This window comes from Chlorocebus sabaeus, chromosome 3 (assembly GCF_047675955.1).
Source record: "Chlorocebus sabaeus isolate Y175 chromosome 3, mChlSab1.0.hap1, whole genome shotgun sequence".
Taxonomy (NCBI): domain Eukaryota; kingdom Metazoa; phylum Chordata; class Mammalia; order Primates; family Cercopithecidae; genus Chlorocebus; species Chlorocebus sabaeus.
This window is the reverse complement of record NC_132906.1, coordinates 70,683,582-70,709,859: the sequence shown is the minus strand read 5'-3', so window position 1 is coordinate 70,709,859 and position 26,278 is coordinate 70,683,582. Positions and strand designations below refer to the sequence as shown.

Genomic DNA, 26,278 nt, shown 5'->3' with positions numbered 1-26,278 from the left:
TGACACTACATTATTGAAAACTCAACCTGTGAGCAGCAAGTCACAAGCATCTTTTCTGGGTTATACACCTGGTTGAAGATTTGGGGCCACAGCATCAGACAGTGCAGAGCACATCTCAATAGAACCTTCACAATAACTGTGAAAATAAATGAAGGTCACCCAAATAAAAAGAAGTAAAGGCTATTTATTCAGAGTTTGCTATAGCAAGAGAGTTGGGAACCACCAATTGTGTTTTGGAAAAGACTTGAAGGAAGGCAGAGGAGTAAGAACGCTTTATGATGAACAAAAGGGGAAAATTCTAGTGTGCCTTAGTTGGAACTGTTGGCATGGAGAGGCTGCAGGCAAGCTACTTAGAAGCGGGGCATCCTATGTAATTGGTTAGCAGCGCATATTTAGCATTTTGTATTTGAAACTAAGTTGGAAGTTGGGGCAAAAAAATAGGAAATCTTTTAGTTATTAGGTTCTACTCATTTTTGACTATTACAGGGATTATTGTTTGCTTTTCTGTAATGGTTCCTAATGATAGTAGTTTGACTTCCTGACTGGGTACTTGATAGATGTAGATAATGGCTTGGCTTACTGGATTAATTGCTATGGTTGTGAGTCTGAGTTTTATTTTTATATGTGATCTGGACATCATCCATTTGCATATTCAGCTTTTCAATGTACTCATCACTCTGCAAAGGATTTTAAATGTAGTAAATTATCCTGGTGTAAGTCCTATGATGCAGATATTGCTATTCTCTTTATTCTACACACAGAGAAGTTGAAGCCTAGGAAAGTTAAAAACCATCTCTAAGTCACTCAGAAAGTACGATAATACGATTTAAATAGTCTATTGTGTTGCTCTTAATCTACATAGACATACTGGCCAATAGAACTTCCTAATAAGAAAACATTTATTATATGTGATGTCTAATATGACTAGTAATATTCACATGTGACTACTGAGTACTTGAAATGTGACTAGTATGACTTCAGAACATACATTTTAATTATACTTAGTTTTAATTTAAATATTAGTTCAAATAGTCACATGTGCCTTTTTGTTTCAGCATGAAAGAACATAGCTCTATATAATTCTATGAAAACAAGTTTTCAGGGTAATAAAATTTTTTTAAACTTAACTAATTTGAAAAGAAAAAATACAAAACTGCATACAGGAGACTAGCATGAAGTGTAATGCTTTATATCATATATATGTATATGTGCATATATGTGTATTATATACTATGTGTGCATATATTACACATTCTATATTTACTAGTAAATATGTTGTATATAAAATGAGTAACAACATTTATAGCTCTAAGTATGGTATACTTAATAGGATATTTTGATATACTAGTAGTAGCAACAATAACAGTAACAAGGAATTAAGCTGAGCCACTATAATAAAGATTAAGAATTCTTGCTGTTGATGGAGCAAAGAGATAACTGAGTGAAATACATTGGATATTTGTACCCCAAATATCATGTTGAAATGTAATCTGCAACATTGGAGGCAGGACCTGGTGGGAAGTGATTGGGTCATAAAGGAGGATCCCTCATGGCTTGCTGCTGTTTTTGTGATAGTGAGTTCTTACATGATTCGGTTGTTTAAAAGTCTGTGGTACCTCCCTCCAACTCTTTCTGTCACTTCTGCCATGTGAGAAGCCTGTTCTCCTTTCACCTTCTTCCATGATTGCAAGCTTCCGGAGGCTTCCCCAGAAGCTGAACTGATACCAGCATCATGCTTCCTTTACAAACTGCAGAATCAGGAGCCAATTAAACCTGTTTTCTTTATAAATTACCCAGCCTCAGGTATTTCTTAATAGTGATTCAAGAATGGCCCTAATACAAAAAATTGATACCCGAAATGGGGCATTGCTATAAAAATACTTGAAGATATGGAAGCAACTTTGGAATTGGGCAACAAGCAGAAGTTGGAAGAGTTTGGAGGGCTCAGAGGAAGACAGGAAGATGGAGGAAAGTTTGAAACTTTTTAAAAACTGGTTAAGTGGTTGTGACCAAAATGATCATAGTGATATGGACACCAAATTCCAGGATGATGAGGTCTCAGATGGAAATGAGGAACTTACTGGGAAATGGAGCAAACGTCAAATGTGTTTTGCCTTAGCAAAGGACCTGGCTATATTCTCTTCATGCCCTAGGGATCTATAGACCTTTTAACTTCAAAGTGATGATTTAGGGTATCTGGTGGAAGCAATTTCTAAGCATCACAGCATTAAAGAAGTAGCCTGGCCTCTTCTAGCAACCAAACTCAGATGCAGGAGCAAAGAAACGACTTAAAGTTTGAATTTATTTGTAAAAGGAAAGGAGAGTGTAAACATACGGAAAAGTTGCATCCTGGTCATTTGGCAGAAAAAAAAAATAACTTTTTCAGGAGATAAATTAAGGCAGGGTATGGAGCAATCACTTGCTAGAGAGATTTGTATAACTAAGAAGGAGCCAGATACAGATAGTCATGACAATGGAAAAAAGGTAGGCCTTCCCATCACAGGTCCTAAGGTCTAGTCTGTGCAGTCTAAGGATACTGCTCCTCACATCCCAGCTGCTCTGGCTCCAGCCTTAGGTCAAAGGGCCCCAGATACAGCTTGGGCCACTGCTTCAGAGGGTGCAAGCCATAAGCTTTGGTGGCTTTCATGTGGTGCTAAGCCTGTAGATGCAAATAATGTGACCCTGAAGGAGACTTGGCAGCCTCTGCCTAGATTTCAGAGGACATACAAGAAAGCCTTTGTACCAAGGCAGAAGCCTGTCACAGGGGTGGAGGCCTCCAAGAGAATCTCTACTAAGGCAGTGCAGAGAAGAAACGAGGGGCTATAGGCCCCAAACAGAGTTCTCACTGGGGCACTGCCGAGTGGAGCTGTGGGTAGGGGGCCGCTGTCCTCCACACTCCAGAATGTTAGATCCACTAACATCTTGGCACCCTGCACCTGGAAAAGCCACAGCCACTCAACGCCAGCCCATGAAAGCAGCACCAGGAGTTGTACTCTGCAGAGCCACATGGATGAAGCTGCTCAAGTCCTTGGAAGCCCACCATTGAATCAGCATACCCTGGATGTGAGACAGAGAGTCAAAGATTATTTTAGAGGGTTAAGATTTGATGACTGCCCTGCTGGGGTTTGAAGGTTCATGGAGCTTGTGCCCCCATTCTTTTGGTCAGTTTCTCCCTTTTGGAATGAAAATATTATCCCAATGCCTATGTGCCCCCCATTGTATATTAGGAGTCAATAACTGGTTGTATTTTATAGGCTCATAGGTAGAAGGAACTTATTTTCAGATGAGACTTTGGACTTGGACTTGGGACTTTTGAGTTAATGCTGAAATGAGTTAGGCTTTGAGAAACTAGTGAGAAAGGATCATTGTGTTTTGACATATGAGAAGTACATGAGATTTGTGGGGCCGGGGTGAAATGATGTGGTTTGGATATTTGTGCCCCCAAATTTCATGTGGAAGTATAATCCCCAATGTTGGAGGTGAGGCTTCATGGGAGGTGATTGGGTCGTGGGCATGGATCCCTCATGGCTTGGTGCTGTCCTCAAGACAGTGAGTGAGTTCTCACGAGCTGTGGCTGTTTAAAAGTGTGGGGCACCTTCTTGCCCCCATTCTTGCTCTCACTATGTGAAATGCCTGCTCCGCCTTTGTGTTCCATCATCATTGTAAGCTTCCTGAGGCCTCACCAGAAGCTGAGTAAATGCCAGTACCATGCTTTCTGTACAGCTTGCAGAATCTTTAGCCAATTAACCCTCCTTTCTTTGTAATGTACCCAGTCTCAGGTATTTCTTTATAGCAATGCAAAAACAGACTTCTGCACTGAGTCACTAAAGATCTTTCTGTCCCAACTGTGCTATAGTCTCTGTAGGAACAGCTGTCACTGAGTTTATACAACATTTTATGGTCTTACTTCTATACCCCATTAGTTGAGATTACCTGACATTTTCAGTTTCTAAAAACCAAATGAGTCAAATACATTACACTTAATGCATATAATTTTTCATTGAATTAAACACTAATTTCCTCTTTAATATAGTATGCTTTGTATGACACACTGAGACTTAGACATTCTTTCTCCCTATATAGGCATTCAGTATATGAGAAATAATAATAGTATACATAAAACAAACATATAAATGTAATGCTGCAGAAATAAGGACCTGAAGTTGTTATATCTGATGTACTTTCTAATAAGATAATATTATACACTTCCATTCAACCCTGACATATTCTCAGTGAAATATGTATTCTCCTGTTATTGACAAATGCCAAACAGCAACTTCTCCTTTTTAAGTATTTTGCATAATGATAGATATTTTCCAGTTCAAATTACAGTCAAAAGTATATTGCTTAGAAGATACCATTTCTTATACCTCTATAATGGCAAATCATACTTTTGAAGCCACTCTATAAGAGCAATCAACTTTGATCATTACCTCTAATGCTGCTCCTAGAATTATGTTTTCCTTTTTGACAAGGAGCACTTTAAATTCTTCAAGAACCAGTTGTAAATTCTATTCCTCAGAATACATAAGATTCTGGCACATGTTTAAAGACAGAAAATCTTAATGTTTTTTACTTTTTCCATCCCTTTGACTCAATCAACAGTGAATGATTATTTTTACCATGCATTAAGATAACTGTAATTTCAATCCTCATGTTAGTTTCTAGGTTTTGAAAAAATAGACAATTAAGTAAATGTTCTTCAATATAATATATTCATTATATTGAAGGATAATGATAGCTTTATGTACAGAATGCTTTAGAAATGCAAACTTTGGGAGGCCGAGACGGGCGGATCACGAGGTCAGGAGATAGAGACCATTCTGGCTAACACGGTGAAACCCCGTCTCTACTAAAAATTACAAAAAAACTAGCCGGGCGAGGTGGCGGGCGCCTGTAGTCCCAGTTACTGGGGAGGCTGAGGCAGGAGAATGGCGTAAACCCGGGAGGTGGAGCTTGCAGTGAGCTGAGATCCGGCCACTGCACTCCAGCCCGGGCTACAGAGCAAGACTCCGTCTCAAAAAAAAAATCTCAAAAAAAAAAAAAAGAAAGAAATGCAAACATAGAGCACTTAAATAGCCTTTAAAGTTTATTGAAAGCATCCTCAGGAAGTACTATCACACAATAAAGCTAATAATGAAAGAAATTATAATATTAACAGCAAATGAAATAAAACAACATTATTTTTATTCACCCTTTCATGTTCCTTCTCAGATATTGCGAGTACAGAAATCATGAGACATTATTCAAAGAATATAGTTTCATATTTTGTTCCATCATTGATAGTTCTCTTTGAAAGTTTTGAAGCATTGACATGCATTTGTTCCCTTAATATGGTTTTGATGATGAATAATCAATCCAGATTTACATTTTTGACAGCTTAAAAACAAAATATAGCCAAATAAATTAAATTGGAATCAAGACATGAAAAATTACTTGTGAATAATCTCATTTCAGCATTTTCAAATGTAGTTTTCTTGTCAATTCATAAATAATAAAAGTAAATTGATTGCTTACTGTCTGTTTTCCTAGGTGGAGACTCTGGATCATCACACTAAGATAAAATTACACTTTAAAAATATTAAATAACCCAATACAACAAGAATATATTAAGTACGAAATAGACTAACAGGTTTAGAACTCATTAATGAATTTCCATAACAACTATTTACTGAGCACCCTCTACATATGAGGCAGTGTTCTAAGTGCTGTGGTCCTGACAGTTAAAATAAAAAACAAAGCAAAACAGAAAAAAAAATCTGTCCTCCTTCAGCTTACATGCTAACAGTGTTCACCATTTGGTTTGAAAACCTTACATATTTATTTTAAAATTTAAATTTTTATTGGCCAGTCTTTTGTTTTTCTAATTTCTATGAATGATATTCAATTATAATACTATCTTCAGACTTCATTTAAAAATTTGCAGGCTATTGATAACTTTGACAAGGGCTAAGCTGGTATTCAGATATACAGGTCCAGAAATTGTGACTTATTCACTAACACTAAGAGACGATGTTCAATTTGTAGAGTTTGTCTGCATAGAAGGAACTAATTGAAGATAGGTTGTGTGAGAAATTTAAAGTAAGATATTGGCTATTATTTGTGGTTATTTTCATAGCACTTTTATGAGTAGTTATAAATAATTCTGCAGACATTTCTTTAAAGTTCAAAAATTTAAATATACTTAATAAGGATAAAAATATACTTAAAAAATTTTTTTTCATTTTTGATTTTTAAATCATTTTCTTAGAGACAGGGTCTCACTCTATCACCCAGGCGGTGATGCGATCATAACTCACTGCAGTCTCAACCTCCAGGGCTCAAGCATTCTGCTTACCTCAGCCTCTTGCATAGATAGGACTACAGGTGCATGCCACCACACATTGCTTTTTTTTTTTTTCTTTTTTTTAATGACACAGGGTCTCACTATGTTGCCCAGACTTGTCTCAAAATCCTGGTCTCTAGCTATTCTTCCACCTCACCTTCCCAAAGTGCTAGGATTTAAGGTATAAATAACTGTGCTGGACCATGAAAGCTTCTTGATTTTTTATTTTTCCTTTATTTAGATATCACATAGACTACAGTATAGTCATCCCAGTAGGTTACAACACTATTGAGAAGATTATAACTCATGCAATTTGGGTCATCATTTGTGAGGCCTGAACTTCGAAGATACTATTTTGCCTTAGCAAAATGTAGGCTGATGTAAATGTAAGAAACATAAGGATTCTTCACACAGACATCTGTAAATAATTATTTTGGCTTCATTTTAATTGCTAATATATTTTATTTTAAGGTTACTTTGATATGATTTGGATGTTTGTTCTCTCCCAATCTCATGTTGAAATGTCATTCCCAAAGTTGGAGGTGAGACCTTGTGGGAGGTGACTGGATCCTGAAGGCAGATCTCTCATGAATAGTTTAGCACCTTCCTCTTTGTAATAAGTGAGTTCTCACTCAGTTTATGCACAATCTGGTTGATTACAAGAGTCTGGGACCTCCTCCTTTCTCTCTAGTTCCTGCTTTTGCCATGTGATATGCTTACTCCTGCTTTGCCTTCTGCCATGAGTAAAAGTCTCCCTGAGGCCTCACCAGAAGCAAAGCGGGTGCCAGTGCAATGTTTCTTGCAAAGCCCACTGAACTATGAACCAAATAAACCTCCTTTCTTTTATCTAGTTTCAGGTATTCTTTTGTAGCAACACAAAATAAACTCACACACACTTATTTGACTTCAGTTTTAGAGACAGGATTTTCTTCCTTTGTCTTTAGTTTTTAGTGACCAACTACAAATGATTATCTTGAATTTGTTAGACAGAAGTAAAATTTATTCACAGTAATAATATTTAGACAATATCATAGCATTGTTTACATTTGGGTTATTTCTTGATACAATTGCTTACTGATGTTCTATTAAGAAAGCAGAAGATATGTTCTTAACAAACAAATGCAGAAGAATACATTTGAGAAATGACATGTGTTTTAAAGACATGTTGGATCATAGAATTTTATTGAGTATTCTTGAATTGACAATTTACACATTTTAGAACAAGATGTTATATACATCCTATAGTAATTATGCTACAACTATGTGTACATTTCAGAGAGATTAATATTAGCTATTTGTCATATCTCTATTTAGTCAGATATGCTAATTTTCACAAAATGAATATGAACCTCATGCAGACACATATCTTACAAGAAGCATTGTTGATCAATTGGCCAAGTCAAACTACATTCCCAATGAAATTCCATAGAACTATACTAATTTTTGAAGTCCATTTATCAGTTACTATAAAACACGTATTATTATATACAGCATATTCTATTGTATGAACGCCAATGCAAAATACAGAATTCAGTTGTTCAACTGAATATTTGAGTGGTGATAGACATATTCATGATAAAATATAATGCATATTTTATTTTAATCAGTTTTTACTTATATAGAATACTATTAGCCTCAGCTTTCAGTAAGATGAGGGAGATGCTCATATTCTTCTGCTATTTTATACACAAGTATGTTAAATATAATAATAGTTACAATTTTATATGTTGTTAGAGAGCCTAAAGACAATATGCAAATCCACTAAAGAAAGGAGCGAAGCTCTTTAAGTCCAAAGAATAAAATAAATTCTGAAGCTTTTAGACACTAAGGGGCATAAATAGATGATGATGGTATACAAATTTAGTACCATGGTCTATGTCAAGTGGGAACTGAGTTCAAGATGATGTTATGTATATTGATTTGCAAAGAAATCTTACCTCTCGGGAAAATAATGAATTAGGAAAAAGAAATTCCACCATAAAGGCTGAAGAGCCAGAGAAATGTTCTGCTTCATCCCTAGCTTTGGGTGTAGAATTTCTAAAAAATGCCTCCCTTGAGAATATATTACTACTGTCAAGAGTCTCACATGATTTGATTATTGAATCTCAAGTTATCTCAGACCACATGCTTTTTGAAACAACATGAGAATAGGTCTAAATATTGTGAGGCAACTGACAGAAGCAAACACAATTTCTTCCAGAAGAAATGCTCAGTCAACATGTCTCAAAAGATTTCTATAGATACAATTCCCAAAAATATGAAGTCGTAAGAATAAGTAGCTACAATTTTTAAATGCACAAATTTTTTTCAAATTGTTGCGTATCTCCAAAACATTTTCCAATAAATTTATTGAAACAAATGTATGCATAAGTGGACCCATACAGTCCAAAACTATATTATTCAGGGGGTCAACTGTACATTGTATGACCATTACTGAAGTAATAATTATTATTTTATCCTTTTGACTTTTAAATTATATAGGAAATAAAAAAAGAAGTTGCAATAAAATATACAATAATACTGGCTTTTACTTTTACCTTTGTACAAGTGGAGCTCTTTATGTTTTTTATATTGCTTAGAGTTATTACCTAGTGTCCTTTTATTTCAGCCTAAAATATTTTAGCATTTCTTGTAGTGTAGGTCTACCAGTGTTAACTCTTTCAGCTTTTATTTATTTATTTATTTTTTAATGGGGTATGCTTTGGAAACTGAAGTGTTAATTTGATCAAGTCTGCCTGCCCTGCTTGCTTTAGATTGCTTGCTCGTTGTCATTATTACTTTTTCTTTTTTCCATGATGCCGAAGGCTAAAGTAGCTGAAGTTTTCACTGTTTAAAACTGAAACTTAAATTTCACTGGTTACTTTATAGATAACAGTCATAGGTCACCATGTTGTCAGTTGTCTTTCAGGAACTTGGTCCAACAGCGGGCCAGTTCAAACTGGTTGAGACCATGGACCTTTCCACTGGGTTTGCACAGGTGGCCTTTTGACATTGGAGGGCCAAAAACTTCACCTTCAGATCATGCTAATGATGCCATTTCCTGGACACATTTCCTTTGAAATGTCATGAACTGTGAATATGCTTGTGTAGAACAAACCTGTTACTTTATTTTTCTCCGCTGCCAATCACCTTTCCCCACACCACCTCCCTACCACATAGGCATCCCTAAGTCTTATCTTCGGCGGTGGATTTGAGAGCTGTTTTCCTGCCTCCTCACTCAGTGGTTTTGTGAATAAATCTCTTTTGCAAAACCCATGTCACAGTAGTTGATTTACTGTATAAGGGCAGAGCAGACTTGGACCTGGATGGTAATGCTTTAATGTTTCATTTATTTTTGAAGGCTATTTTTGGAGAATTCTTGGTTGACAGTTATCTCTATTAGCACTTAAAAAAAAAGTCATCCTACTCCCTATGGCCTCCATGGTTTCGGATGAAAAATCTGCTTCTCAGATTACTTATGAATCTTGTTATGTGTCCTTTGAATAGAATGAATTTTGTCTCTTGATTCTTTCAATAACTTTTATCTTTGGTTTTTGACATTTTGACTATAATGTGTCTCAGTGTGGATTGCTTTGAATTTACACTTTGAATAATTTTCTCAAAGTGTAGATATTTTTCTTCTGTCGGATTTGGGAAGTTTTTTTATTGTCATTTCTTCAAGTGTTTTTTTTTTTTTTTTCCTGCTCCTTTCTTTCTTCCTGCCCTCTGGAATTCCACTATGCATATGTTGTTGTGCTTGGTGATATCTGTTATATCTCTTATCTCTGTTCTTTTTCCTTCATTCACTTTTTTCACTTTTTCTCATGGTGCATAACTTCAATTTACCTATTTTCAAATTTACTGCTATGTTTTATGTCCTACTCAAATTTGCTGTTGAACCTGTCCAGTTAGTTTTTCATTTTAGTTATTATTCTTTTTAATTCCAAAATTTTTATGTTGTCCCTTTTTATGTGTTTATCATAATTTCGTTTATATTTTCTTTTCTTCTATCTTCTGGTTTTATTTAACTCTCGAACATATTTAAGATAATAGATTTAATGTCTTTGTCTAGAAAGTTCAATGACTGCTTTTTGAAGGTACATTCTCTATTAATTTCTTCTCTAACTGGGTCATATGTTCTTGTTTATTCTCATGCTTTGCATTTTTTATTAAAAACTGGATATTTTGAATATTATAATGTGATAATTTGGATATTATATTATTGCCCATCTTTGTTGTGGGCTGTAGCTTTTTGTTTGTTTAGTGACCTTTATAAACTCTTTTTGTAGTTTTCTCCTTCATGTTCGGTCCCAGAAATTTATGCTCCTTTAGCTTGTTTTCAGATAATGTTTTGACAGAGATTTTCTTGAATCTCTGCCAGGAACCAAAGAAAGGAAAAAAGAGAGAGAGGAAAAAGAAAAAGGAAAGAAGTAAACAAAATCTTCCAGTCTTTGCTGATTAATTCTGTGCTGGGTATTTCTTTAACACTTATCCAGACTATTAATTATATCTTCATATCTTATCTTTATTTTCTGCTTGCACTGAATCTATGTAATAGTCAGAAATGAAACTTAAGTATTTTTATGCATATTCTAATCATAGCTCCTACCCCGGGCAAGCGTGTGACTTTCTAGATTCCCCAGTATGCATACGAACTTTTGAATGCTAGTTTCCCAAAGAAACTCTCTGTTTCTAGGATTTCCTCCTATACTTTAGGTGCACTATTTTTTTGTACCTCAACTATAATATTTTGCCCCAGGCAACAGCAGTTGATTAGCTTGCCTTAAAATGTTTTCAAGTAATGCCTGCCACTTTTATAATTGGAGTGAATACTGAGTTAGGATAATCAAAGATGACTGTCTTGCATTAGTCCTTCAAGTCGCCAGGCACGCTAGAACAGACAAATGCAATTCTTTCAGTATAAGTTCTGCTGTACAGAACCAGGGACTGGCATTCCACACTGGAAACATGCTGTCATCTTCTTCAAGGTAATTGCTGAGCAAAAGAAGAAGGTGGAGAAAAAGCAGGTAAAATGCCTAAGTTTTTCTTCCATAGTAAGCTTTTTCTTGATTCAGCATTCATTTGGTTGCTGTAAATTTTTGACTGTTCTTCACAATTATAACAAACTTTATTCTGACACTTTTAGGCTCACTTTTGGATTATTCTTTGAAGGGAAAAGACCTTAGAGCTATCTATTCTACCATTTTCACCAACATCATTCTTTCATGTCTCTAGTTTTGGTGTTATATTTTAAATGTAATATAACTGTGTATTTTGTAGGTATATTTAAGTTTAATTTGGGAATGTTTTTATACTGGTAAATTTAGCACACACAAACGGAGTAATTAAGTCACATATTAATACTTATTTCTAGAAATATGCTTGCATTTTCTATTTACCATTCATGAATTATTTATTTTTATGAGTTAAATTACATGAATAAATTAGATTTTATTATAGTATTATCAATTCTTATGTAAGATTTATTCACAGTAAGCAATTGTATCAAGAAATAACCCAAATGTAAACAATGCTATGATATTGTCTAAATATTATTACTGTGAATAAATTTAAATATCAATGATATATAATATAAATATAATCATAAATATGTAAATATATTTATATTAAATAGTAGTTTATTTTTAGATAAAGTGAGATTTTATTTAGAAGCTAACAAGAGCTTGTTGGTATGTTATACCAACAAGTTTCAATGCTCATATAACTAAATGATTATTAACAGTTAAAACAGTTTTTTCTTCCACTGAATCTCATAATGAGGTATATTTTTAAGAGTTAGGTATATTTTTAAAAATACATTTTTGTATTCATTTTCCTAAATAATATAATGTTGTTTTACACCTGAAAATCATCTGTAATATCTATTTCACAATTGGATAATGAAGACCATCTTCCAACATACTGTGCAGACTCTAATTTTGATTATATCTTTTGATTTATGAGCATCTATTAAGCAAACATTTTTTATTTATTTCTCTATAATTTTTATTCTCTCTATTTTGTGATTTTGTTTTGTAATTTTCAGAATTATTTCGTAATTTTATTTCTGTTTTTTCAATTATGAGTATTACCAGTTATATTATTATTTCCTCAAAACTTTGTTTTATTATTGAAACTACTTCAAATTTTAGCATATTTGCCTCTGTAGCTCAGAGGGCTTTTTGTTAGTTTTACTTCTTGTTAATATGACTAAATAATAATATTTTAACTTTAGATGCAACAAGTTGTTAACACTTTTGTCTTTAAACATAACTAGCAGAGCTTAATTGAGTTATAATTTAACTCACCCATGAATATGTTCTTATTTTCTTTCTATATTTTAAACATGTTCTAGACTTATGCTGCCATAGGTATTGCAATAGTTATTATTCCAGATTTATCTTTGTTCATTATATATTTAAGGTATTATAAAATTATCACAACTTTCGTCCTGAGCTTATTCACTCAACATGTTTATTGACTGGTAATGTGCCAGGCACTGTTAAAAGGACTGAGGCTATCTTGAAGAGTAATCAAGGTGTAGATATGAGCAGTGACTTAAGAATACAGTTACTGGGGTGTTCAAAGGAAACCAAATGCTTAAGTGCAAACATAAGTCTAAGAAAACTCTTCATTTACTTTTATTTTAATTTAGAAAGCATCAATTTCCTCCAAGTAGAGTGACATGATTTTAATAAACTGATATAGAAATAGTTTGGTTAGTTTAGGTAGGTTGAATAAAATGTTAAAAGCACTGCACCTCAGTTTTGCTGCCTCATATCATGAGATAACTTTTGCAATATTTTCTAAATTATTCCATAACATGATATTTAACATTTAGATATACAAGAGGACTATCATCTCTATCTTTGAGATTCCAGTCCTTTTTTATGTTCAAAAATATTAGACGGTTTATAGCAGTCTATGTGGTTGAAGAGTGAAAGTTTATGTACCATTTGCTGCTAATGACACCAGACCAGTCAGATGTTTTCCAGTTTTATTTGCATGGAAAAATGAACACTAGAATGTAGAATAATAAACACATATACCCCTTGAGATTGCATTTTTAAATTACTATGAAGTTCCTTATATGTAAATCAATAAACAATATTTTCAAGAATGTAAAATATATTTAACTATGAGCCATCTGAAGATTAAAAGCATTATTTTAAATACATCAATGTATATGCTCCATTGTTGCTTTATTCAGGGTAAAATTAAGAAATCTTCTGTGGGGTAGTGTATTTACAAACTGAAGAACTTTTTTTTTTTAATCAGTCATTTAGAACTAAATATAGTCATTAAAAAGGAAAACGAGACTAATGTAGTCAATATATTCATGCCTATTCTATTTAAATGAGCAATTATTTCAGATTTTCATTGTAGTGTAATTTTTACATAGGATCATCTAACTCATCAATATTAAATATAACCACTTCAATAATATTTAAGTAACTAATAAAAAAGCTAAGTTATTCTAAAAATGGAAATCATATCTGCAATTCCAATGTAGTGTGAATAACATCCAATTTGTGCAGTAGAATTCAAATAACCACTTTAAGGACTTTAAAATTTTATGACTCAGAAAAACTATTTGAATAAATATTTCATTTTTCCAATGTGTTTCTTTAATAACATGTAGGCATTAGATAAGAAACATTCCTATTCTTGTTTGGTCTGAATTTAATACTACTTTAAATTTCTTTGCATTGGATTAGCAGTGATTATGAAATTATATAACCAACTTTTCCTGCTACAGGACTTACATATAATTTAATGTCAATCATTTGAAGCACAGCACGTAACTATACCTTACTGAGTCTTATTGTTGAATATTTAAATATTTTACAACTAAACAAAATACCAATCTCTCTTTTAAAATTCTTAGTATAATGTAAACAAATTTGGACATACTATATTTACTCAGACAGGAAGTACACCTTCAAAAAGCATAAAATATGGATCACCTTTCTCTTAAGATATGAGTAGAATTTTTACAAAGATTGAGCCGTTCTGTATGTTGATTTTTTTGCAGAAAATAAATTCAAATTGGTCTCTGTAATCCTCTATTTACTGGGGATGCTTTCTTTTTTAAAAGATTAGTATTCTGAATGCCAAATAATACTACTGATGTTTGGGGAAGTTTTATAAAGAATATTTATGTCTTCACTTAGCAAAATACTTACCATTCAATCTACATTTTAGCCTACTCTGGAGACAAGAATCATGGAATTTTGTTTCCCTTATACTCAACGTCAAGAAATCTGGCCATTGCATATACGATGTAATTATGTTATATCACATCATATCATAGCATATCATATCCAGAGCACACGTGTTAATTTCCTGGGGATGTCAAAACCAATTACCACAAACCCGGTTGTTTAAAACAAAACAAATTAATTATCTCAACGTTCTGGATTTTAGAAGTTTTCTATCATATTTCGACTGGGCCATAATCTCTCTGAAGTCTCTAGGGAGGGATCCTTCCTTGATTCTTGCTAACTTGTGGGAATGGCTCAAAATCCTAGGTGTTCCTTGGCTTCAACTGGTATCATTCTAATCTCTGCCTTTATTGTCACAGGGATCTCATTCTTCTCTGTCTCCTTCCTCTGTATCTCTACGTTTCTGTCTTTCTTTCTAGTCACCCTCTCTTTATAAGGACTTTAGGTGCTGAATTTAGGGCCCACTCTAATTCAATATTATATCATCTTAACTTTGTAAATATGACTCTCTTTGAAAACAGGGTCTTTGCAGATGTAACAAACTCCCACTGAACAAGATTTTTTGGAGGACTCTATTCAACCCAGTAGATCACTTCGTATCATATCATATTATATCTTTATCATTTTATGTCATGTGATATTAAAGAGATTTTTAAGCAATTCTTGCTTTATTAAAGTGATGAGCAGGTAAAAGGTAAGGAACAAGGGTAGGGTTACCTATATGTCAGTATTTCAACCTCAGCATTAGTGGCATTTTGCATTGGATGATCCTTCATTGTGCAGAGGTATTTTGTGCTTTGGAGGATGTTTGGCCACATCCCCTTGCCTCTATACACTATAATCAAGTACCCACTGGTGAGTTATGACAATCAAAAATATCTCCGGATATTGCTAAATGTACCCTGAAGGTAAGATCACCTGTAGTTGAGAACTCAGATTAAAAAACCTTAGATCGTTTCCTCATTTTGCTTATTGGAACCCATTTTACTATTAACTCTTATTTTGACCGTTATTCCACAGGAAATCTAGTTTATTTTCTTCTTCTGGGCTTATTGTTACTTTGGCATAATCTCTCTTTAACTATTTAAACCAGGTCAAAAGAACATGACTTCTTAAAAGTTTACTATGCCTCCATAAATTAAGATTTCCTATGTCACCTGCTATTTTTGTGATACATAAGGCAACTAAACTGAAAATAAAAAGTTCAGAAGAATAATACGTGAAGCTAAAACAAAAATATTATTAATATAAATGAGAAATAAAACGATATATGCCATATGACCATGTTGTTCTGGCTGCAAATTATTTTATTTCATCCTGGCTCCTTGAGGAGACAAATGGTCAAGGGTTTGATTATAATGAGTGGAGTCAGAAAAATGAACTTAGGAAATTTGAATTTCTACCAGTCTTGCCTTTAGTGATGTGCCTGGCCTTGAAAGCCCAATTTGGACAAGACAGAGCACCTGTTTCTCTGGAGTTGGATGAACATGTCAATTGTCTTTATGTGTTTAACTATTCTTAAAATCTTTCTCACTTTTTATTTTTTTTCTAATTTTATTGCCAACTATTTCACACAACTGCTGCATCTTTCATTTAGGTATAGTACTGTGTTCATCTTATTTGAAACAGTAACATCTTTCTATAACCAAATGACTTGAGGGAAATATTTAACATCTTATGATGCTTACTATGGTCTGAATGTTTGTGTCTCTACAAAATTTATATGTCGAAATCCAGGATTTCAACAAATGAATGGGTTTCATTCATATGAATTTCAAAATTCATATGTTATTAGGAGGTGAGGCCTTTTGGGATATGATTAGTTCATGAGACTAATATCACCATGAATGGCGTTAATATCCTTATAAAATAGGCCAAAGGGAGCTCATTTGCCCTTTTTACCATAAGAAGACACATTAAGAAGGTGCCATCTATGAACTGGAAAGTGGCCCCTCACCAGACTCCCAATCTGTAAGTGATCTTAGACTTCCCAGCCTCCAAAACTGTGATCAATAAATTTCTGTTGTTTATAAACTACCCAGTCCAGTTAATGGAGTTGTTATAGCAGACCAAACAAGCCAAGGCAATGCTTCCTGGTCCATTTGTATTCACTGAATGGTTTGTATGATTTATAATTTTAAAAGGCTGTCTAAATTATAATTTACTAAAAGCAGTTCTCTGACAAACATCCAAAGTCCTCTTTCCCTAGCCATCAACAACCTAGAACTATGCATTTCCCATAGAAAGAATTAATCTTAAGGCCTGTATTAGCATGAATTAACAATTGAAGAAATGCTCAATATTCCTTATTTGCTAGGCCACAGATACAAAGGTATCTAACAAAGACAACCTTTTAGACATTTATCCCATTATAATTTTCCACCCACAATACCTAAACTGTTTTTGTTTATGTCACAGCATTAGTTCAATCTGCTATAACAACATAGAATAGACTAAATGCCTTAAACAACAAAAATAGACTAAATGCCATAAACAACAAAAATACTCACAGTTCTGGAGGCTAGGAGTCTGAGATCCATGTGGCAACCTGAGTGGATCCTTGGTGAAGGTCAACTTCTTAGTTTACAAACATCCATCTACTCACTGCATCCTCATATAGTGAAGAAAGATCTCTTGTCTCTTCCCTATTTTTAAGGACTTTAATCCCATAATGAGGACTTTAGCTTTCAAAAGCCCCACCTCCTAATGCCGTCATACTGGGGGTTAGAACTTGAACATATAAATTTTGGAAGGATACAAACATGGAATCCATAGCGGTTACACATGAGCAGTCGCTGTATTTGACCCAACAAAACTTGTCACTCATTCTCTGAAACAGCTTTTATGTTTTGCTTTTCTTCTTCCACTATTCACAGTGCTTCAGACCCAGTTTGTAGTACCCTTCTTGGTCTAGGCTCATTCCCTTGGTGATTACCTCTTGTATTATTGCTTTAAATAAATGACAAAAAAAAAAAAAAAAAAAAACCCAAATCATGTCTCTATATCAGAGATCTCTTATAAATTTCATCCTCATACCTACAATTGCCTACCTGACACCTTTGCTTGAATGTCTCATGCACATTTCAAACATGACACTAAACCTCTGCCTATCCCCCCTCAGTGCTGCACTATCTTTGTTATTTATTGTGTTACTTCCATTATTCATAAAATACTTGGAGTTATTCTTGACATGTTTTTTGTTGTACACCCTACATTCTGTAGATCAGCAAGTCCTGTTGACCAGATTTCAAGAATACACATATTTGAATCACTTTTTATGACATACTAATAACACCCTGGTCTGAGTCATCATCATCCCTCCCATTCATTAGTAAAATGGCCTCCGATTTAATGTCTCTGTTTCTATTATTACATCTTCAATCCATTCTTCAGACATAATCCAAAGGGATATGTAGTGAAATATGTTTCAGAACTTGTTCTTTCTCTGTTTAAAGCCCTGAAGTGGCTTCCTTATGTGGCCCTACATAGAGTTACCATATCTTATCTGAGCTTCAGTTACATCTTAAAAAATTGCCTTTGCCTTTTGTATCTTCAAGATATGATCAGTTTGTTTCTCCAAGTCATCAAGTGGCACTAACAATGTGAGAACACTTAAATTATATTCTCTACTTAAGGTTTTTGGGGGTACCATATTTGTCATGTGGATTGAAATCTTTTTTTTATTTTTTATTTTTATTTTTATTTTTTGAGACAGAGTCTTGCTCTGTCCCCCTGGCTGGAGTGCAGTGGCTGGATCTCAGCTCACTGCAAGCTCCGCCCCCCGGGTTCACACCATTCTCCTGCCTCAGCCTCCTGAGTAGCTGGGACTACAGGCGCCCGCCACCTCGCCTGGCTAATTTTTTTTTTTTGCATTTTTAGTAGAGACGGGGTTTCACTGTGTTAGCCAGGATGGTCTCGATCTCCTGACCTTGTGATCCGCCTGCCTCGGCCTCCCAAAGGATTGAAATCTTAAATCTAAATGAGTATAAGCCTATGGTTCAAATATTCAAGTGAGCTTTTTTTTTTCCCTTGTTCTATCTTTTGCCAAGATAGAGACAGCTATGTTTCCTTGCTATAACTTTGTTTTTTCACCTTTACTTTGAGATGGAAAATTATAAGTATTTTTACACTCTTATTTAATTGTGCTTTTTGAGATTTTGCTTGTTAATATTAAATAAGATAAAGGCACATGTTGAATTTGGTGAAATTTAATGTGACACACACAAACACACATTCTAAAACTCTGCTCATAGGAAATGCAGTCATTGCTTAGCACACCTTATAAAACCTTTTGCACATTCTCACATATTTCATTTTTCAAAAGTAAAGGGATACATATAACATTCTGTGTTTCATTAACATCCTATTTATACTAGAGACTCCTTAGTTAAATGGATCTGGGAAGGCCTAATTTTTGTGATTATATTTTACTGTGTTTTAGGAGAGTTTGGCAACGATTAAGTTTTATTTTTAATCAACAAATGATCTAATTAAATGATGTAAGATATTTTTAAAGGCACACGTACTTAGAGTCAGTTGTTTTCAAGTGGACTGCTCACAAGGTTCAAATTAATTAGCTAATTACAAACAATATTCTCCCATCTACTTGGGCTGGCGAATATAACCAGGCAAGAAGTTTCCTGAACTGGGAAGAAAACCTACATTACAAAATTTTGATCCTAGATTCAGTATTATTGTGTGTAATATTCAGTTGTATCAAAGCCCTGGATTTCTTGTGTCAAATAAAATAATCATCTAGGTGGCAAATTTATTTGCCATTTATGTCTAATTAATATTGAAAATAATTAGATGGTATGTTTTATGCTATCTACTCTTTTAGGCCTGTGTATAACTTCACTCATTATTCTAGAAATACATAAGATTTAATGAAGGAGAAGTCAATTACAAATATTCCACTGTGTACTGAAGAGAAAGCTGCAAATGAATCACCAAGAGGTGAATTGGGAGCTGAGTCTCAATAGTGTTAACCTTTGTCAGTGAGTTGTCAAGGATTGATAGGCATGAAAGAATAAATATTTAATTTATATTAGTCCAAAATCTGGGTTTCAGTGACTGACACCTGTATTAACTCTTTTGGAAGCAAAAAAGCTTCAATAAGCCAGGGAACATTCCAGAGGTCAGCAGATAGCAAGATCCTTCAGTCTCTGGGGAATAAAGAATAAGTCAATGTGTTTCAGATTAGCCATCCCTTTTAGCAGTAACCTGGTTCTAGTAGTCATTGTTGATATTTGCTTCTTAATGTATGTTTTATAAATTCCAGGAGCACCAATGAAAGATGCATGTACACATTCATTCTTGCAGAAACTCTTAAAAGACTCAAAGACATTTTGAAATCTTCTCATGGCCTCCTAGTTGTCCATAGGCTCTAGAATAAGAACTTCTGCCTGAAAAGATTCTTGAAATCTACCTTGCTGATGTACATCTTGCAATGCTGAATTAGGGGCTTTTTTTTTCAGTAGAAATCTTCCTAAGATATTGCTCACATATATAATGACAATGCAAATAGACAATACAGACAGTACTTCATTCATGAATATCAAAATTGTTTGTAAAACTTAACTAAAATTAGCACAAAAGAGATCAAATTACAAAAAGAGTGTAATATTTTTAAAAGTAGAAATCTAGTGTTATGTAAGGAAGCTGTTGGGAAATAGATATATGGGTGTATATATATATGCACACACACAATTTTTGAGTGTATATCACATACTGCAATTAGATATTGAATTTTTATTTTTATATCTAATCTTTCATATATTTGTCTTATTATGTCACCCTCTACTGTCTTACTTACCTCATATAATTTCCTTATTTTTAAGAAGTAAGTAGTAGATAATCACTTCTAAAAGTAGGCAGAAGACAGGCTTTTATTAAGTGGTTTTAGAAGTTAAGGAGAAATGATATATTTGAGAAAAAGAGTTCAGGCCTAACAAACAGAAAATAACATAGAAAGAACAAGCAATTGGTAACTAGAAAGTCAGGTTTTTCAAGATCAGTATGAGTACTTATTCCATCATGCAGTATATTAAAATTAATATCCAAAGAACAATCACCTATGATGGCCCTCATTCATTTATTTGACACAAAACATCTTAAATTTTCATTGAAATTCTTGTATAATAGTATGTCAATTTACCATTCTTGATCCATTACCCCATGTTTTTCTTTGCATATCTGGCTTTCTGCCACATGGTCAGGTTAAACTAATGCTTCTTAACTGTATATTTCTCTTTGGGAAACTTACTTAACTTCTCTATGCCTCAGTATTTTCATCCGTCCAAAGGTGGTAATCTGAAATTATATTTAGTAAGATTGTTGGGAAGTAACAAAGATAAAACATGTAAAATTGCTTACATCATCAGTTCATGATACATAATAAGCACTGAAAAAATATATCAGTTGGCGTTATTCTCTCACACTTGATGCTTTTTATTTGTTGTCACTCCATGTATGTCCCCTTATATCATATATCTCTCATTAAATTTACTAGTCTGTTCATAATTTAAAATATTATGTAGTATGGGATCTAATTTAGCACCTAACACATTGTACATGAAGGAAGAAATTAATTACCAGATTTAAAATGTGCATACCTTTACTGGTAGATGCGTACCATATGACTCTGATCTTGTGAAATGTATAGTTTCATGACTATTTCAAAGCCTGTGTTAATAAATTTAACATGATTATACAATGCATGTTACAAAACTTATTATATGGTATATCCAATAACAAGATACCACACTTAAGCAATATATAGCCAAAGGCAACCTTATTTCTTACTTTAATGCACATTATCCTTGGATTGTAGACAAAAATAATTTCAAAATTTGCCCTCTCTGGTTATAATATAAAAAAACTACTGGTTGAATTAGGCTAAATATGCTTGAAAAATAATGCCAGTAACATCAAAACATATTCATAATTCTATGTAATAGAGACAGAAATCAAATAAAAATTTGAGTCACATTCATGTGAAAATCTTGACAATAAAAATTATGCTTATGGAAAATTATGTTTATTTTTGTGTCTCTTTGTGTCTTTTTCTTAGTCAATTTTCTGTTAACTTATAACAAAAACCTCATAATTGGTGATTTTATAAAGAATAAAATGTATTTCTTACAGTATGGAGATGAGCATTTCAAGGTTGAGGGTCCATATCTGGTGAGCGTCTCCTTGCTGGTGGCGACTCTGTCGAGTCTCGAGGTAGTGAAGGGCTTCTCATGGTGAAGGGGCGAAGTGTGCTAGCTCAGGTCTCTCTTTCTCTTCTTGTGAAACCACTAATATCTCTCCCATGACAACTCATTAATCCATTAATTGATAAATTTCCTCATCAGGGCTATGATCCAATTACCTCTTGAAGGCCTCACCTCTCGATACTGTCACGTTGGGGACAAAACTCATGCAACATGAATTTCAGAGGGAACAAATTTTCATGCCATAGCGTTCTGCCCTTGGAGCTCCAAAACGTATGTCTTTCTCACAACTTTAAATTACATATACGTTTTTTTCCACCCTCATAACCCTGAAGACTTAACTCCTTTCAGCATCAGCATCAGTTCAAAAGTCCAAATTCCAGAGTCTTACTTGTAAACCTCTGAAATTAAGGCAAGTTATCTACTTTCAAGATAAAATGGTGTTACAGGTATAGGAGAGACATTCCCATTCCAAAAGGGAGAAAGAATCAAAAATAAGAGTTAAAAGCCCCAAGCAAGTCCAAAACCCAGCAGGGCAAACATTTAGCCTTAAAGGTGGAGAATAATCTCTTCTGATTCCATGTAAAACATTCTAGAACACACTGGGACAGGGGTTGGGTTCCTCAAAGCCTCAGGAAGCCCTGCTCCTGTGGTTCTGCTGGGTGCAGCTCATATAACTACCAACATGGGTTGGAGCCTGGGGCCTGAAACTTTCCTAGGTGGGTGTTGCATGCTGCTGGTGACTCCACAGTTCTGTAGTCCTGTTCCTATGGCTCCAGTAGGAATTGCCCTGTGAGGATGCACCGCAGTAGCTTCAACCCCATGTTTCTACTTGGCACTGCTTTACTGGGGGTCTGCTGCAGTGGCCCTGCACAGCTACAAGCTGTGACTGCAACCACAGACTTTTGAAGACATCCTTTGAAACGTATGTGGAGGCTGCTAAGCCTCCAGCTTTCTTGCTTTCTGCTAGGCAGCAAAATCAGCACCTTATGGACACTGCCAAGGCTTTTGACTTGTACCTTCCAGAGCTGTGGCATGAGCCCCACCTGGAGCTGCATCAGCCTCAGCTAGCGTGGCCAGGGAGCAATGTGCTGAGGTGTGGGGAGTAGAATCGTAAGATGGCCCTGAGCTGCAAGCCTGGGAAGAGCAGCTGAGGTCTGTCCCTTGGAATCATTCTGCCTTCCTAGGCTTCTGGGCCTGTGATTGGAGGAGAAACCTTAAAGATATCTGAAATGCTTTCAGCATCTTACTTTCATTCCCTTCTATCCATGTTAATCTCATTAGCAACCAGTCCTTGGGCTACGACCTTTGTTTCCTCTCCAGAACATACTTTTTCACTTTCTATGTGGCCAGGCTGAGAGTTTCCTAAATCTTTCTGTTATGCTTTCCTTTTAATTATAAATTCTGTCTTTAAATTATTTATTTGCTTAGAATCTTAGTGTGAGTGGCCAAAAGTAACCGTGCATCTTCTTTTATATTTTGCTTAGAAATTTCTTCTGCCAGATATCCTACTTTATCCTTCAAAAGTTTGACTTTCCATAAAGCTCCTGAGCAGTGGCACGGTTCAGACAAATTTTTTGCCAGTTTATAACAAGGATGGCATTTACTCTAGTTTACCATAACTTATTCCTCAGCTCCATTTGAAACCTCATGAGAATAGTGTTTACTGTCCCTGTTGTTATCAGTTCTCTGCTTATGACCACTTAACCAATTGCTAAGGATTTCCAAACTTTTCCTAGTCTTCTTGTCTTCTAAGCCTTCACTAGAACTTAGGCATTTTCTAGTCTGCTCCTCTAAATTCTTCCAGTCTCTGCCCATGACCCATTTCTAAAGTTGCTTCCACATTTTTAGGTATTTGTTGTCATCAGCACCTTACTCCTCAGCACCAATTTTCTGTCTTAGTCCATTTTTTGTTGCTTATAAGAGAACACCTGAAACTGGGTGATTTATAAAAGAAGAGAAATTTATTTCCTGTAGTATAAAGGCTGAGTTCAATGTCAAGGGGCTACATCTGGTGAGTGCTCTCTTGTTGGTGGGGACTCGGGAATTCTGAAGTGGCACAGGACATCACATGGTGAGGGGGCTGAGTGTACCTGCTCAGGTCTCTTTTTCTCTTCTTCTAAAGCCACTAATGCCACTCCCATGATAATCCATTAATTCATTAATCCATTAATCCAATAATTCATGAATAGTTTAATCCACTCATGAAAGCAGAGACCTCTTGAATCAATTGCTTCTTAAAAGCCCCACCTCTCAGTAGTGGCACATTGAGGATTAATTTTCAGCATGAGTTTTGAAGGTGAAACCATTCAATTCCCAGTACTCTCTTTCTCTTGCTCTACATACAAAAACGCACAGATACACATGTTTACACACATAAAGGGAACTGGATGAAAGTAATGTGCAGAATATATTAAACAATGACAATAATTTGAAATGAAGAATTCCAAAAATTGGGTATAATACTGTTATAAAAACAGAATGAATATTATTTTCACATTAATGATATTTTTATTTTAACCTTTATTCAAAGCATTTTTAATGAAATATATAATAGAGTGTATCAACTGTAGAGAGTACTTTAACAAATGCAATAATATCTTAGTTTATATTCTAGATGAGCTAAGGCATTGGATCCCTTGCTAATATTATAAATAGCTCATTTTTTATTTCTTATAATTCTCATCTCATAGGTTCTATTCTATTTATTTTTCATACAAATATGTTTACATATACTTAATTTTAAAATATAAAATATAATAATACATATATTATAAAAATATTCTCTAGGGAGCTATCAGTGTATCACTTCTAGAGGCATTAAGCTATCATTGCTTGACCCAGACATATTTTATGTGTACCATTGAGAAGACCTGTAATAGAAATTACAATAAGAATTTCGTAAATGGATTTTTTTTTACCTTCTCTTTTTTCCCTGTGGCTGTTCATGATTGAGCATTAATTAAATACAAACATATTTCTGTTGCCTGATTTTGAATATAAATAAGTAGTGACAATTACTAATGTTAAGAATTAATTCATCTTTATTTTTTGTTTTTATTTCAGTACGTTTTTGAGGATCAGGTGGTGGTGTTTACATGAATAAGTTCTTTAGTGGTGATTTGTGAGATTTTGATGTACCCATCACCCGAGCAGTGTACACTGTACTCAATGTGTAGTCTTTTATCCCTTGTCACCCTGACCCTTTCCCCTGAGCCCCCAAAGTTCAGTGTATCATTCTTACGCCCTGTGTCCTCATAACTTAGCTCCTGTATATGAGTAAGAACATACGATGTTTGATTTTTCTATTCCGGAGTTACTTCACCTAAAAATTATAATAAAAAAAGACATTGGCATTGATGCAGTCAAGATATAGAACATATCTATCATCACAAAAAAAGAATTATTTAAACATTTAGAAATTTTATACATTAATAATTTGATTAAATATCTTGTTTAAAATAAAGCAAAAGTCGATTTAAAAGTATAAAGTCCAGGAAATATAGAGAAAATACATTGTGTTATAAGATTTGTTTTTACATCCTGTATGTATTTTCATGTCTATATACAGAAATTTTACAGTTAGTTTAAAAAACTTTTTCTAACTAATCATAATTTTATTTCTTGACCATCTCACAAACATGTACATAGATAAGGGACAAATATGGTGCAATATAGGATATCCAATAATGCCAAATTCAGTTGATTATCTTGTGCCCTGCAGATTTGAATTGTGATTATGAAATCATGAACTGACCATGACAATTCCAGCTACAAACAAAAGGAGGGGATCACATTCAGGTGAACTAGTCTATCAATGTGCTAAAATTATATGACATTTTTCAGGAGGAAAATAGTTCATTCAGGGATTGTGAATTACAGGTGAACTGTATTCTATGGCCTATTACCCTCTTTCTTACCTTCTCAATTTGGTGTTATACATATGCTTTATTAGTTTAGCTTTTAGTGGTCCTTACAAAACTACTCTTGGCTAATTTAGTTGAATACTTTAGGAACTATCTATTGGTGAAACTATTTATTTTATTTAAAAAATAAACACTCAGCTTATATGTGCAATTACGATTTGTCAATTTAATAGTAATAAAATTTAAAAAGTAATAAAAATACTCAAAAGTTTATATTTTGCAAAATTGCAAATTTCCTCTTAGGAACTGGGCCACATAGCAGGAGGTGAGTGGTGGGTCTGCGAGCATGACCATCTGAGTTCTGCCTCCTGTCAGATCAAATGCACCGTTAGATTCTTGTAGGAGTGTGAATCCTATTGTGAACTGCACATGCAAGGGATCTAGTTTGTACACTCCTTGTGAGAATCTAACTAATGCCTAATGATCTGAGGTGGAATAGTTACATCCCGAAACCATGTGTCTTCTCTGTGAAAAAATTGTCTTCCATAAAACTAGTCCCTGGTGCCAAAAAGGTTGGAGACTCTTGCTTAATAGCATATAATAATTTTGATGTTGTGATCATTTTATGTATTAACATGATTAGGCCACAGGGTTCCTAGATATTTA

General features: G+C 34.3%; 1 long non-coding RNA gene across 1 annotated transcript; it reads right to left on the bottom strand.

The window, feature by feature from the left end:
* Positions 1 to 17,311: 17,311 nt before the first annotated feature.
* LOC140711465 (uncharacterized) lies at positions 17,312 to 22,285 on the bottom strand. Its single transcript, XR_012092679.1, has 3 exons — positions 21,674 to 22,285; positions 21,144 to 21,213; positions 17,312 to 17,478 (listed from the first exon to the last, which is right to left on the bottom strand). It is a non-coding gene; the product is annotated as an uncharacterized lncRNA (long non-coding RNA).
* Positions 22,286 to 26,278: the final 3,993 nt, after the last annotated feature.